The sequence below is a fragment of the Taeniopygia guttata genome, chromosome 1, assembly GCF_048771995.1.
Source record: "Taeniopygia guttata chromosome 1, bTaeGut7.mat, whole genome shotgun sequence".
Lineage (NCBI taxonomy): Eukaryota > Metazoa > Chordata > Aves > Passeriformes > Estrildidae > Taeniopygia > Taeniopygia guttata.
This window is the reverse complement of record NC_133024.1, coordinates 21,604,015-21,619,437: the sequence shown is the minus strand read 5'-3', so window position 1 is coordinate 21,619,437 and position 15,423 is coordinate 21,604,015. Positions and strand designations below refer to the sequence as shown.

The 15,423-nt window shown below is 45.1% G+C and overlaps 2 long non-coding RNA genes across 2 annotated transcripts in view; one reads left to right on the top strand and one right to left on the bottom strand.

Moving 5' to 3' along the window:
* Nucleotides 1–2,305: 2,305 nt before the first annotated feature.
* On the top strand, nucleotides 2,306–3,249 carry LOC140682464 (uncharacterized). Its single transcript, XR_012054247.1, has 2 exons — nucleotides 2,306–2,505; nucleotides 2,884–3,249. It is a non-coding gene; the product is annotated as an uncharacterized lncRNA (long non-coding RNA).
* Nucleotides 3,250–13,673: 10,424 nt separating this feature from the next.
* Nucleotides 13,674–15,423, bottom strand: part of LOC115493737 (uncharacterized) — a 44,613-nt gene continuing 42,863 nt past the window's right edge. The window contains exon 3 of the long non-coding RNA XR_003958653.4: nucleotides 13,674–13,827. This is a non-coding gene — a long non-coding RNA (uncharacterized lncRNA). The remainder of the gene's footprint in view (nucleotides 13,828–15,423) is intronic.

Here is a 15,423-nt window from a genome sequence, read left to right as displayed (position 1 = left end):
GGTAATTCTGCTTGGTTATTTGATGCTGTAACATTTAGAAAGTAGCTGAAATTTTTATGCCACTTCTTAGCTTATCATAGTTGCTTTACTACAGCCCAAGACAAAGGCCAGTATATCATAAAATAGAAGTTCAACTCCATATTTGGATTCCTACTTGGATTTCAAATGAGCAGAACTCACAATCTCTCTCAGAAACTCAAGGGTTCCTGAGAAATCAAGTCTCTTATCAGACTTTCAGATATGGGCTTGCAGATGTGGCTTTTTAAGCTAATCAGAAGCACAGGTCTTCATGAACTTTGTGCCATTCATACAGGCATTGAGCGAGGAGGGCTTCTTAGACCTCATGAAGATATTTCTACTTTTTCTTTACCATGACTTGAGGGACAGCTTAGCACCCCATCAGGCTGGCTTAGCCCCAAAGGCTGGATTACTAAAGACCTTTGTTGGCCTACAGATGGGTCTGGTGGCAAAGAGGGATGAGCTGCCTTGCTGCACCACTCTTGCAGCAAAGCTCTGTTTTCTGCACGGGAGTTACAGGCTGGTACAAAGCACAGCCTTGATACACACCATCTCCACAGAGAGACACTCCTTGGTAAAACTCCCTGGCACTGGGCAAGTGTTTGTACAAAGCTGTAACTGAAGGACAAGCTTTTTTGACTACACCTGCTTTCTACAACTTCATCATGAGGGGAAGAGGAGGGACAGACACCGATCTCTTCCCTGTGGTGACTAGTGACAGGACCCTAGGGAATGGCCTGAAATTGTGTCAGGGGAGGTTTAGGTTGGTTATTACAAAAAGGTTCTTCCCCCAGAGTGTGGCTGGGTACTAGAATAGGCTTTCTAGAGAAATAGTCACAGCACCAAGTCTGCCAGAGCTCAGGAAGTACTTGGACAATGCTCTCAGGCACATGGTGATACTTGGGGTGTCCTGTGCAGGGTCAGGAGTTGGACTTGATGGTCCTGATGAGTTCCTTCCAATCCAGCATATTCTGTGATTCTGTTGTATATCAGTTGTTTCACATGGGCAAAGCTTTCACTTCCAAGAAGAGAGAAGAGTTTAATCATTGGCAGACCTATTCAGGTTATTGTAATGGAATTTAAAATGGAGTTATGTTGGTATGGGCTTGGTTAAGTGAAAAACAACTTCACCTCGACACATGCCACATAAATCCTCAACATAGCCACAACATAACCACAACAGTTTCACAGCATGCAGCTATACACAAAACATTAGTCTGAGAAGTGTCCTGGTGACTTGCATGCAGTTTGGTCACATGGCAGGATTATACAGAAGAAACAGCATAAAATAAAGTTACGAGGTGGCAGATTCAAGGCTAACAAAAGGAAAAGCTTCATCAAATGGGTAATTAAATTCTGGAGCTTGCTGCCAGCAGTGCTATGGATGCCTAAAATAGATTTCAAAAAAGATTTTATAAAGTTGCAAACTAAATGGTATTAAACAACAAGATTTTAGGAAGCTTTCAAGAACCCACAGCCTGGCAAGCACACCAGAGAATTACCACTACTTGCTTGCCTTTCTCATAGTTTCCTCTATACATCTAGTATCAACCACCGATGAAGAGAGGATACTAGACTAGACAGATATATAGAGGGATCCAATGCGCCCATTTTTCATTTAAAGTTTCCTATGTTGGTGCTACTTTAATGAGGATTGTAAACCACAGGGGTTCACCAGCTGCTTTCCTCAGGAGCTGGGCCGTCCCTGCAGCCCGGGCAACCTCTTTGAGAGACAAGTTCTTAATCGATCAGGAGACAGTCATGCCAGCTCTCCTGGGTGAATTTATCTACTGGAAGGTATAACTTTCCAGCCATTTACTTCACCTGGTACAGACAAACCCCAAGTGGTTCACCCAGTTCAAATGCAAAGGATTGCAGCAGGCAAAGATATTGACTCCAGGTCTCCTACGTGCTTTACCAGCACCCAATCTGTGCTTCTCCACTCAGGAGACAAGTGCAGGACAGGGAGGAGGAGGTAGAATAGGCAAAAAATAATAACTGTGCAGACTTTTATAGGTCAGGATATCATCATACCCTTCTTCCCCTGAGGTTTACAGTGCACACCTCTCTTTGGTGGCCTTCACTGGTGTGAGCAGATCTGTCTGCACAGAAAACTGAACATGCCTGGCACTCCTGCTGCAGCAGCGGTCATTGCTGCTGCTAAACATAAGGTCAAACTCTGTTTCAGCAAGGAATTTGTCCTCTGAGCTGTAACACGGACTGGACTTTCACACACAGGTGAGACAAAAACATGCAGCAACATGGTTAGCAGAGAACTGGGCTGTAACGTGACCCCTTGGCATAGAGATCTTTGTGCGTAAATGCCACTCCAGGCATGACAGATGGAGGGAAAGCAGTTTCTGCTGCATTATGGTGCTGTTTCCAAATGTAACAGACCCCAGACTGCTGTGATTTCTCAGAGTTTTGCCTGAACTACTGCACCTCTTCCTATGTGCTACTTGGCTCCATCGGCTGGAAGCTCCTGAGGTAACTCCCCAAGAAACACCATGGGGAAACTTGGGTTTAATTTCTGGTTCTGCCCTAAAATTTTTCATCATTGTTTAGGAAACTGAAAAGGTTACAGGTGACATCTCTGTACCTCTACTTGTCTCCTGTAAATCAGGGCTTGCAGCAATTTTTCGCCCCTTAGGAATGTGAGGAGAAGGCAAAGATTTGAGGGAAGGGATGTGGTACTCAGATTTAGTGGTACCAGGGACTACCACAGGCAAGCCCTGTGGATGGTGCACAGAACTGGGATAAGTTTTTCCCCTGACATCCTGGGTAGGGGGCTGCAACTGAAGCTCACCCTGCCTGTGGGAGACTTTCTGCATGAGTTGAGGTAAATTCAGACCTTTTCTCTTCCAGTGTGCTCGAGCTTTGCCTTGGGATGGCAGCAGAACAGATGGCTGGCCTGTGTAGCATTGAGTCAATTACTCAGGATCTCAGCTGGGAGGGGAATCTCTCTGCACCAGCATCACAAGCACCTTGAGCTGGCACAACTGCAGAGCCCAAAGTCAAAATACACCAGCTCCAGGCCAATGCTGAGAAGAACTGCAGTTTCTTAAGGCTTCTCCAAATAGCCATAAAAGTGCATGTTCCAGAACAGCTTGTTCAACCTCATCTGTTTATTTCATCTAGCAGTGGGCTTTAGGGGAACTACTTTATCACCAGCTGCAGCAGGGCTGAACTGTTTCCTGCCGTTGATTAAGGAAATAAAAGTCACCAAGCACAGATTTTCCTGAAATCCTTGGGTGAAGCTCTTCCCCTGAGTGTGCTCTCCACAGATTGTATTGCTTTGCCAAGCCTTGTTAAGGCTTCTCCATTGTTCTTTGCAGGCTGTCAATCAATCACAGTTGCCTGTACACACTGGCAGGCTTTGCAAAGACAAATATGCAATTAAGATCCTTAATTAACACCACGTAACATTCAGATGTATTCACTGGGGAAGGGATATGTGAAAGAAATCAAGGAAGAAACTGAGCAGAATGGGGGGAGGGAGCTGGACCCCTTCCAATGATTTTATTTGCAGAAAGATATAATTAATCTAGAATAATATGCAAGCTTTTTAAAAAGAAAATTAACATCAAGAGAATATGAAGCTAACAATCAGCTGTCTCTTCTTTGAGAGTTAAATGTATTAGCTCCAGAGGCAGAAAATAGAGGGAAAAATAGGTTTTTGATTTGTGTGTATCTTAAAACAAGTGGAACCTAAACCAACTGGTATGACTCTGCAAATATTCCACTTAATTTGTACCACAGATGTAGGTCTTGTCACTAAAGGGAAATGTCCCTCTTTTTGCCAGTTAAAACATGTTGTTGATAGACCTCATCCTACACTTCCACTTTCACTCTAGCCCAGCCTAGGCTTCCTGTGCCAGCTTTACTGCCTGGTGTATATGTGAAAGGCAGCGCCGAAGGCAGGGTGAGCAACAGGTAGGCTGGATTTAGGATTGAAAGAAGATGGTACCACACTGCTCATCAAGACCTCATAGGGGTGGGGGGGGACTTGGTGAAATGTGTTAAGCTGTTATTCCAAAAGGAAACTTTAGGCATTGATTTTGAGTATGTCCGAGAGTTAGATATGTAGGTGACCTTCTCAGCCAGCTGGACACCCAGTTCCTCTAGGGTATGCCTACAATGAAAGTTTTCCAGCATATGCATATATTGCTAGAGCCATGACAAAAATACTTCAGTAATGGAGATGCCATTCATATCACAGAGGAGTTATTTTCTCAGCTATTTAAATAGACTATGCTGTAATTCTTTTTTCCAAGCATAATTTAAATTATGCTAGGGCCAGAACTGTGATGAATTGGATGCGTATTCTCTTGTATACTCCCAACCAGTATACCTCAATAAGAGCAAAAATTTTTAATACAGAATAATCTATATACATGTTATCAATATGACTATTACCCCTTAGAAAGGGAAAAACAAACCTGGGGACAAGTATTCACTCCACTGTGAGAAGTCACACAGCTTTACTGAGGAGCCAACAGCAGTAACTCTGATTTTCCCACTTTTTATTTAACTTTTCCCTTCAGTGATCTGTCCTCAGCTCTCAGGACATTGAGAATGTCAATGGTTCCTTTATAGTTTTGAACTTTCTACCCTGTCTAGGCATTACCAGAAAATAAGTTTATACCCATGAACTAAACCCACCAAGAAATCACAGTCCAGTCTGCAAACTCTGAAGGACAGTGAAGAAGCTGAACAGCCTTCAGTGCACAAACAACATAAAGGGCAGCAGTGACTTGTCAGAGTATCCCCTCAACTACTGCTGTAGTTGTCTGTTAAACAGACTTGTAAAATATTACACTGTTATAGATGGATTTGCTCAAATCTTTGTTTTCCCTTTTTCCTTAGCTGAAGGGTGGAAAGAAAAGCATAACATTTCTATAGTCCTGGAATCAAGATTGGTTTTGCCTAAATATAGAGCAAACCAAAGGATCTATTTTTTCAGCAGACCAACTGTTTTTCGAAAGGGAGTGACCAAGCAAGAATATATTGCTATGGTAAGGCTGAGAAGACCAAAACAGGTGAAAGGCTATAATTCCTTGCCCACTTGAACCCTCTCAGGTCTGGCTGAGATTTAACCACTCCTTGGACAATGGTCCGGCCTATGTGTGTGAACAATGCATGGAGCACCAAAGCAGCCAGACAGAATTCCTAAATGCCTAAATTCCTAAATTCTCTAACTGAAGACAGGATCTATCAACCACAGTTTCCTTTAGTGGAGGGCAGTGGGAATGAGCTGGTCTATATGTATGTCAGAACACAGACAGAAATTAAATAAAAAATGTAAAGATGTGGATATCTTAATTATTTTGGAAACAGGAGAGGGTAATTACTAATGTTGAGCAGTTTTTGAATATAAGGATGAGTGCTCCAATTGCTGGAAGATTTTAAAATAGAAAATTAATAAAGAACAAGCAGGATAATGAGGTATTACTGCATAGTTTATATGCAGATGTATAAGGCCTATGTTATTCTTTAAATAAGGTCAAATAGCATATAAAGAAAATAAGCATCTACAAAGTAAAATCTGGATTTATACCTTATGCAGCAATAAAATTACCTCCCCTTCCATATTTTTATTTGGAGAAATTTCTTAGAATTTCTTGAGTTTTTAATTGTGGCTTCTCAGGCATGAATAATGGGTCATACTTCAGCTGCAGCATAGTGTCTCTAGCTTTCTATTTAAGTAATACTTGGCTCTGGAAAAGAGAACAAACATGGCCTGGGAACAGTCTGCAATATCCTCTATCAAATTCACAAACATAATTCTAGGTTTTTGTCTGCTGCTGCAGTCAGCTGCTGGGAAAATTACATTATTATACAGGTGATTATTAAGGTAATCCTAAAATACAACATATTGACTGTGCTACAACAAGCACCACCCCCACACACACTCCTGTCTCCCAGCCTGGAAAAATCATCTTTGTCTGCATCAAATCAAGACTGGCTCTCTGACTGGCAACAACACTTTTTTGTCATCAGTGGTACACTAGGATACTTTATCCTGGGTTTTATCCATATACTCAGGAATGTTTGACATGACTATAAATAATTCAGTGCTGACACACAGATTTTCAGAAAGACTTAGTCTCACTTATAATACCAGATGAAGGCAAGTGCCTGGTAGGAAGGAGGCAGCATGAGAACCATGCTCAAACTATTTTCTTTACCTGAGTGATTAAGCAGTGAAGATGGCACTTCTGAGACTGTATCTTTGTGGGAAAATGCACCCAGCAGAAAAGCTGGAATAGGCAGATCTGGTGGAAAATCCCCAGCACAAAATCCCCAGCAGAGCTCACAGCCCCTGATGGGAGAGTCAGGAATGAATGGTTAACACATTCCTAGCCTGAATAGATTTCTTTCCACAAGTCCTGGCTTGTGGAGGGGAGAATGATCTGAAACCAAACACAGGACATATTTCTCACTGGAATGCATTGCGGAAAACAGAGGTTAAAAAAGCATACAGTCTGTGGCAAGAGGATGGGAAGTTTGCATGCTCCCAGGATACAAGAAGCATGCAAAAATTTCCAAAGAATTGGGAAGTTTCTTAATCCAGACCACACCATCAAGGCCTCAAGATAAAAGAAATTCAAAAAAAGAAGGGAATAATCCTGCTTGGCTTCATCCTTTCTAGACTGATAACAGCGAGGACCGATTCTCAGCTCAAGGTCTAGGATTTGATATTTTGTTTGTTCCAAGGAGGCTTCCTCGGCTTAATGACCTCCAGAGCAGGAATCTCCAGCTAAGACTTTGACTGGTAGAAGACAGGGGCTAGCTGTCCTAGGATGACACATTCCTGGCCTCCTGCATAACATTTAAGCAAAATCCCTGTCAGCCACACAGAAATGCCTAAGTGGCAAAGTGTGTTGCTGCATTTACAGCAACATCAGTTTGCTTCTGGAGTTCAAGGAGAAAATGCTGCAGAACAGGACTCCCACCTTGGCTTTTTCCACTACCATTAAAGGCAACTTGGGACAGCAAAAGAGAGGGACCTTGAGAGCAATTTTTCTGCAAGGAACACCGCTTCCCTGCAGCAGCCCGTGGCACTGCCGGCGCCCCGGGCGGCGGCTTGCCCTGGCCCTGTGCTGCTGGGAGGCACCTCCGGCCTTCGCTCGGCTCGGCGGAGCCCCCTGAGGCTCCCCGTGCTCCCGCGGCCTGACCGCAGCTGGGCCTGCACCGCTGCGTGCTCCTCCTGTTCGCTCCGGCCTTCCCACGGCCCACCGGCAGCACGGGCCCTTCCTCAGAGGAAGCCGTTCCCTGGCCCGCATGGCCCGGCCCGGCCCCGCGGAGGTGCGGAGGAGCCGGGCTGCCTGTGCCGCCGGGCTCCGCGGAGGTGCCGAGGAGTGGAGCCCCTCCGGCCGGGGCAGCGCTGTCTAGCAGCGGCTCTGGGCTGCCGTGCTGCCCAAACCAGTTACACCAGCGCCGCTGTCCTCCCAGCCCCCACGCCGAGCTGCCAGGACACCGCGAGGCCTCCAGGCAGACAGGGGCGGGGATGAGACCTGTGGAGCTGCTACAGCTCCTTCTTGGGCGCTGGCCAAGAAGGAAAGGCAATGGGGCACCTTGACCCACGCGTTTTGGGACCAGCCATTGCAGACTCTTGCTAATATTTCAGGGTTAAGTTTTGGCATCAGCAGGGCTCTGCTGTAAGTACGGTACAGAGCATAACTAAACAAGGGCATCTAAGGAAAAATGTGAACCTTTCCATAGGGCTGTGGTGATCCTTATGCCTTACATTTTCCAAGAAGAATACTGTTTTGTTTCCCTGCTCTTAGCAGCCTTTTGACATTTTTCAGCCTTGGAGACCTTTCTAGTAAAATTTGCTATGTGTCTCATCTAGTTCCCTTAGGATGAGAACTCTTTTCTAAAAGTCCTGCTCCTTCCTTTCCTTCACATACCCATCTGGTAGCCTGGGATGATGCACTGATTCTCATTTTTCCTGTCTATTTCTTTTGATACCTCATTGCATCATCTTCTGCTCTCATTTCCCCCTTCTAGTTCTCTAAATATTCCCAGATCCAGGGAAGCTAAAGCAGAGATTTTTGATGTGGACTCTGTGGGTCTGGGACAAATGTGGTTCTCACTGGGAAAAGAGGTCGAGACAGACACAAGACAAGAAGCATGCCTTACCAGGCTGAGGACCAGGCCTTTTTTTTTTCCAAGGCAAGCTTTTCTGAGGACTGACACAATAGGTAGGTAGAAAGCAAATGGGTTTCAGAGAGAAACAACCAGTGTTTCATCAGAGGTCACAAGGAGTATGGATGACCAGGTCAGGGCAGGTGCATCACTCCAAGCCGTCTCATCCACCCCAGCACTCCCATTCCTCCCATTCCACTGTGAGCCATAGATCAGCTCCTCAGGCTGGAAGTTATCTGGTTCATACTAAAGAGAGGACTTTTCCCATCGGTTGCTGCTTTCCCTCTTCATTCTGGTGAAATAAAATATATTATCCTTCACTTGTGCTTAGAGGTTGTTCATGAGAGAAGGGTCAGAGCTCCTGGACAGATGTAGAGCAAATGACAAATATGAAGGGAAAAATTCCAAAACAGTAATTTCACACCACCAGGTCATAGCCCTTCTCATGAAGCAAAGACCCCTACCCTTTTCTTGGTCTTAATCTACTGATGAGTTTTCTACAAATGCATAAAAGCAACATACTGAAAGAACTGACTTTATGCCAGGTACACATTCACACTCATTACTGGTGTCTTAAAGTCGCAACCATGGTTATCCCATTCTCCCCTCCATTTTGATTGCATTTGAAAAGAGAAAATGGTCCTATAGGTATGAATGACACAAAATGCCAATGTCATCCAGTCATCCTTGCAACACATGTGGCAACACTGCTTTGACGACACATCTGTCTCAGCCTGCAGCTCACCTGGTATCGGCTGTTGTGCAAGTGCTTCCTGAGAGCCCCACAGTGTTTGTCCTGTGAAGGCAGCAGGGGCTGGAATTGGGTCAGGTTCTGAATGCAGAACACTGCTTTGGTGGGCAGGGTGTGAGCAGCTGTCTGAGCCAGCACCATTCCAGTGCTCGCCCTTTCTTTCCCACACACTGCTGATCTGTACTGCTGCAGCTCCACAAGCTCTCTGGGTAAAGACTGCAGGCAAGGAGCAGATAGAAAGGCTTCAGTGTCAGGGAACTTATGCTTGACACCATTTGGGTTACAATGGGATGGGGGCTAAAGCCCTGCTTGCTACCTGGAAGTTTCATCCAGCCATTCCCACCTGCATTGCTGGCATGCCTGGGACAGCCCTGGCTGCTCGCGAGACAGACCATGCAAACATTGCAGACAAAATGTGCTCCAAGCCCAAACTTGTTGCAACACTTATGGGGTTATAACCTGAATCTGTAGGTGTGCATTGTGAAAACTGGGCAGCAGAAGGGGTGAGAAATCAAACCTGCTGTGAGTGCCTGGGTGGCTCATGTGTGCTTTAATTGGCTCTTCACTGTACTGTGCTACTCCTGGTGACCTTGACTTCAGAAAGAAGGCTGCCAGCTTAGATGAAGAACAGACTAGCAGTCTTAGATGTCAAATTCCAGTTGGTGACTGTTGGCAGGATGAGAAAAGTGACTTTTAATCCTCGGTGGTTCATATGTCTCTTGCAACAAGCCCAAATTAGCTGTTTGGTTGTGGGGCTGAGATCTGAATGGGCAACTGAAGTTGCTCTAACCCAAGAGAAAGGGCAAGGATTCATGAGGCTCTGGTATAACTGCTTGTCTTGCAACAAACCTGTCCTGTAACTGCGCCCAGGTCACCTGGTTTTAGGCCCCTTACCTTGCTTTCCTGAAAGCAGTGTAAGCATGGTCAGCAGACTACTGGGAACTGGTACTCTGAGGTCTGTAAGAAGTTTGGCTACTATATAGGCTCAGCAAAGTCCATAAGAAAGTGGCTGGCTATCACCAACACTTGCCCGTTTCCTGCAGCACTTCACATGCATGGATGCAAAGTTCCAATTCACCCAGAAAACTCAGGGACAAAGACATTTACTCCAACCCTTCCTCTTTCCCATGCCCTGTGGATAAGACAGGCTCCAGTTGGGGAACAAGTTACTCTCCTCAATGCTAAATTCAGTTTAAAAGCAGCAATATCATTTTTTTTCTCACCTCCTCCCTCTCCACACAAGCATGATATGCCTTTCAGGTAACAGGCCATACCCAAGGATTCCTCAAGATGTTAGCACAGGAAATCTTGGCTTAGAGAAAGCTACTGTCATTAGGACAACATATATCACAAATGCTGCCACTGCTGCATACTCCCTACCTGGTCCCAACCACTCTCCTTATGCTTCACGGCCTCTCTCTCACTTGGTAGACTGAAAATAAGATAAAATGCTTTGGAAATGGTTTGTACCGCTCTTCTGAGTATTATAAAAAGCCCCAAATGAAAGCATTTCTGAAGTAGCACTAATTAAGCAACAAAGCATTGTATTAAAGGTGGTGTTGATCAAACTGCTGCAGCTGACTGACTTTGCATGGACAAACCAGGCCAGTGAAGTCAGTGAGCCATTCATGCCTGCAAGGACCGAGGTGCCCTTCTCTTACACACCTGAGGAGCAGATCTGTTTAATGAAAAAACGTGGCTTACATTTGCTAGGTGATCTCATTCAGTAGCAGCTTTTTAGCAGCAAATTGCAAGGCTGCACGTTGGGGCCCGTACTGTTGTCTGGCCAAAGAGGAGGCTGAATATAACCTATCAGATCTGCAACTAGGGAGCATGGCAGAATGGAAGGAAGGGAAACTAAGTCATAACCATCTAGGACATGGCAAATATGGGCTGTTAACAGCCTGCAAAGACAAATTAAACGTGATTAGATCCAGTACACAAAGCATCTGGATCTCTCAATGACACATCTCACTGAAGACATGGCTGGTAGCAAATTTTTCTAGCAGTGGTGGGCCTTTCCTGCTTCAGATATAAGATTGCCACCTGCTGACCAGTTGTCCCTACTTTGGGCAATACCCTAGATCCTGAGCCTTCATTCTCCTCCCATTATCAGCAAGACTCCACTGCATTTAGTTTGTGCTATCTGATCAGATTGCAACCAGAGGCCATATAACTGTACAGACCATTAAGCACCAGTTTACTTGAGCAGAAATAAATGGCTCCATTCTGCTGAAGTACCATTACTCACACAGTTCACCTTAAGTACTGGAATATCATCTCACCAAGGCAGTGAAGGCAATAAAAATGCAATCTACCCAAGACATGGTTATTGCTGGGGAGATCTGGATGTGGAAAGTATTTCCAGATCCTTCCAGATCTGTGCTGCTTAATATGCAATGAAACTGTAAGTGCTGTAAGCAGCTAGATCTAAGTGTTTGGGACTGGGATATTTGGACATATGTTTTTGGTTTGTTGTACCCTGCCCCTACCTGCCAAATGCAGAGAGGCTTTTAAAAGACTTTTCATCCAAATGCATGTGGAAAAATATCACTGCTGGAAACCTCTCGCTGTAGCACAGTTCTGTTTGTGCTGGAAAACCCAGCTATCACCACCCAATAAACCAGAGGAGTGATCTTGGAGGGATTCTTCTCAGCAAATATCCAAAAATAGCAGATATTGCGAGAGGGTAGAAGGTCACGTAACACCCATGCTACAACACTCCTCTGGGTCCTGCTCCTTACCTACGACAAGCCAGCCACTCCTTTTCTTGCTGCTTGCTAAGCAGTTTCTAATTCACATAGTCTTTCTTTAGCTGCTGTTTTGCTGAGTATCTCACACATTTTTGAGGCCCAGTTTTCCAAAGAGCTGGAGTAGCCACACTGGGCTGAAATCTGTGCATTTCCAAGTTTTCTCTCTCATCTCAGTCACAGCCTCTGCCTCTGACTCAAACTGGTGTTTCTGATAGGATCTCAGAGAGGGAGGACACAAGAATAAATAGCATCACGCCCTCCTCCCGTGGGTTGTGGTGCAGAGCTGAAACAAGATGAGGAAGAGCCTGGGATGGAGAGGGAACAGGCTCAGCTGAAACTAACCCACATTTTGAGGATTCTTCCACTCTAATGGGGCACTGAAGCAGGGGTATTACCAGCCTCTCCTTCTCTCATGCCAGGACTCAAAGTGGCTATTGGCTCCTAACCAGCAGAAGCATGAGCTGTCTGTCCCAGCCTCCCAGAGCTGGCGACAAAGCTGCCCTAAGATGCAGTTTATGCTGCTGGGCAAGATGAGGGCAGGTTAGCATGGCAAAGGTCATACACCCAGGGCACCCAGCCCTGGCCCAGGGTGACTGCTGTGTTTCCTTCTCTCCAGGGAGCTGCACTAAGGAGAAGTCAAGCACAGGCCACTTTGAATGCTTTGAAATGCTTTGAAACAGTGGCAGGAAGCTAAACAACTTTCCTGGCAAGTAGGGAGAGAGAGCTTGGGGATTTTGACAATAAACAACTAATCCTCTGACCTGATTCAAAACCTGGTCTGGTGACATTCAGTGGTGAGTCAGCCTCAGATTAGTACTCTAGATGCCAGGATAAATTGGCCTCAATTTGGTTCTTTGGAGATGCCTGCATGATGCTCCTCATATCTGGCACATATTGAGAGTTTCAGGAGGCCACTAGGCTGAAACTGAGTCAGACACTATTGCAGTCAGTACTGTTCAGCCAGAAAGGCCTGATGATATCCCGGCCATGGATTCCTTGGTATCTCAAGAGAGGCAAGATAGAATGAGAAGACACACACAGTTTTGTGAAGGTCCCCTTGGAAAGGCCCCATATGCATGTGGATGTCTTCAAAACATTGTCAAATGCTTTTATTAGGTACCTATTAGCTTAGTTCCTTCACTCGGGGTGCTGTAGCATTTAATAAAATCCTACCTCACTGGCTGCACAGTTTCCAATCTCATTTTTTGCCTCCACTAAACAAGATACAGCTACAGGGGCAATGGTATAACTAGCAAACCTCAGTACTGCATTTGGAGTTTATTTTCTCAGATAGTAATAATAAGCCACACCAGCAAAAAGCCTCCTGCTGCTGCTTTTTCCTCTTACCTCTGCATTTACAGTAAAACTTGTGCTGATTGCAGTTGGCTGGAGGGAGGAGCGGGAGAGAAAAGGTATTTTCCGCCCTCTTGATAGCTCTATGATTTCCTAGTACAAGATAAGGCTAGGTCATGTCATTGATCCTTGTAACACAGGACATCTCGGGGTAGACAGGGGCAGGCTGCCCATTCTGGGTGAGGGACAGAGCCTTGCAGAAGAAAGGAAAGCAAAAGTTCACACAGGACTGAATCCACACTGGGAGATCATTTTTCTTTTTCTTTTCAGCAGAGCTGTTACGGTAGAGATGAGCTCTAGTACGAAGCAGGAACAGCTGTTTATAACAGTGTTCTCTTCAATTGAAAGGACAAAATAAGCTGTTGGAAGGAAAAAAAGACCCAGCTACTTTCTCTAAGAATTCAAAGACTTCATAGCCAACATCTGAAAGGCACCACAAAAGACCTCTGGGAAACAGACTCAGTGTTTGTGGTTCTAAAAATAGACAGTAGTTTTCAAATACCTAAAATTTTTCAAACCTTCCTATACGCTCTGATGCAACAAACCAAGAGGAAATTTCTTCTTTTCCAGATGACAATTCTTGGTCTCAAAAGGGGAGTGAAACAAGGAGGGGAAAATAAATACAGTACGCTGGGAAACACTGAATGTTAACATTTACCTGTTTTGTTACATCTTATTTCTTTTGATACTTGTTGCCAGGTAGGTCTCTCTCTGGTGTCTGCCTGAGTTCATGCACAGGAGAACTTGACTCTTGGTTTGGAAGGTATAGCTGTAGTATATTCTAATTTTCCCAAGGCCCACCTGGGGAAAATGAAAAGGAACAGTGTGTCACTTTACACCTTCACCTCATTCTCCTTGCCTTGAGCTTTTGCTATCTCAGCCTGTTTTACGTCACAGTTTGAATAACACTGCTTGGCAGCCCATTACAGCCATGGGCCAGGCACATGCTTCCAAAGGGATTTTCCCTCTGCTCTTACTTTAGCATCTAGGTGCCTCTTAGTTTACATAACTCTGAGAAACATCTGGGGTTTAAGATTCCTAATACCTCAATTTGTTAGGGAAATTAAACACACTTGTAGGATAAGGATGCTGTTTGGAACTTACACCAATTGTTGAGTCAGAGGGCGGAGGAAGAGAGGAGAGGCTGGGTTAATGTGTGCAATTCTATGTCCCAATTCTTTAGATAATGGTTCTGGGCAGCTGATTGTGCCCTTCCTGAAGAACACAGAAAATTCCAGAAGACTGCTTTCTGCCAGCTGAGCTGAGGGACAAGCTCTCTGTACGACTGAGTGCACAAGAGGGCACGTTTCAGGGAAGTATTTTTAGTGCAGGGGAGCTGACAGACCCAGAGAGGGAAGGCACCTCTCCAGAAGATAAATTGGGCAAGTGCAGAGCATCTGTCCACCCCAGCTCTCTGCCAAAGCACTCCAAGCTGGAAAGAAGCCACCTCTTACAGCGGTGAGCAAGCTGCTCACCCACCTTCCCAGGCTCCCCCTTCCCCAACACCTCTCCACACTGCTGCAGAGCACCCTGCCAGTTTTTGAGGCACAAACACCTGCCTGGCAGGAGCCTAGCCCAGCCCAGGTAAGCAGGAGGTACCCCCACAGTCTCAGCCAGCCCCCTCGGTGCCCCAGCCTGCTCATGCAAGGTTCACACCAGAAACCAGCTGAGGATCACTGATGAGCATCCACCCTTCCCAGGAAGACAGTTGTTTTGGGTTTTTTAACACAGCTTCTATTGTTCAGGAGATTAAGGATGTAGTTGAGGCTTTTGACATTTTAACTCTGGGATCTAATTATGGAGGAGGAAAAACAAATCTGTGCATTTATTAACTCTTCCAAATCTAAAATAAGACATAAGAAAGGCCCCAGCAGAGGCTTATTTAGCCATTGCCCAGGTTCTGACAGTGGCTGCTACCACATGTCCAGGGATATGCTAAGACATAGGAAGATCCACAGTGGATACTTGTGGAAGGCACCTGGTCAGCTTCCAGCACTGCTCTGTGCCAGTGGCAGTGGGCCAGGAACCAGATGATACCAAAAAATCTGCGTAGTTGCATACAGGAAAGTTTTGCAATATTTTCCTTAGAGCTGCAATTCCTGGTATCGAGGGGTTGCGTAGGTACTTAGATCAAAGGGAAGTGGGATTTGAGCTGTCACGACTGCGTAAAAAATCCTGAAAACAGAACTCCCTTCACCAATGTCCCCCATAGTCAGGGGGCATTACATTTTTCCCTCCTATTTATTTATTTATTTATTTATTTATTTATTTATTTATCTGCTTTATCATTTGATTTCTGAATTTTGAAGACCTCCTCCTTGATGACTAAACACCTGAGATTACTATCAGTGTGCACAAATATTTTTTCTTTGAACAAAGATAAGCATTTTTCTTCAA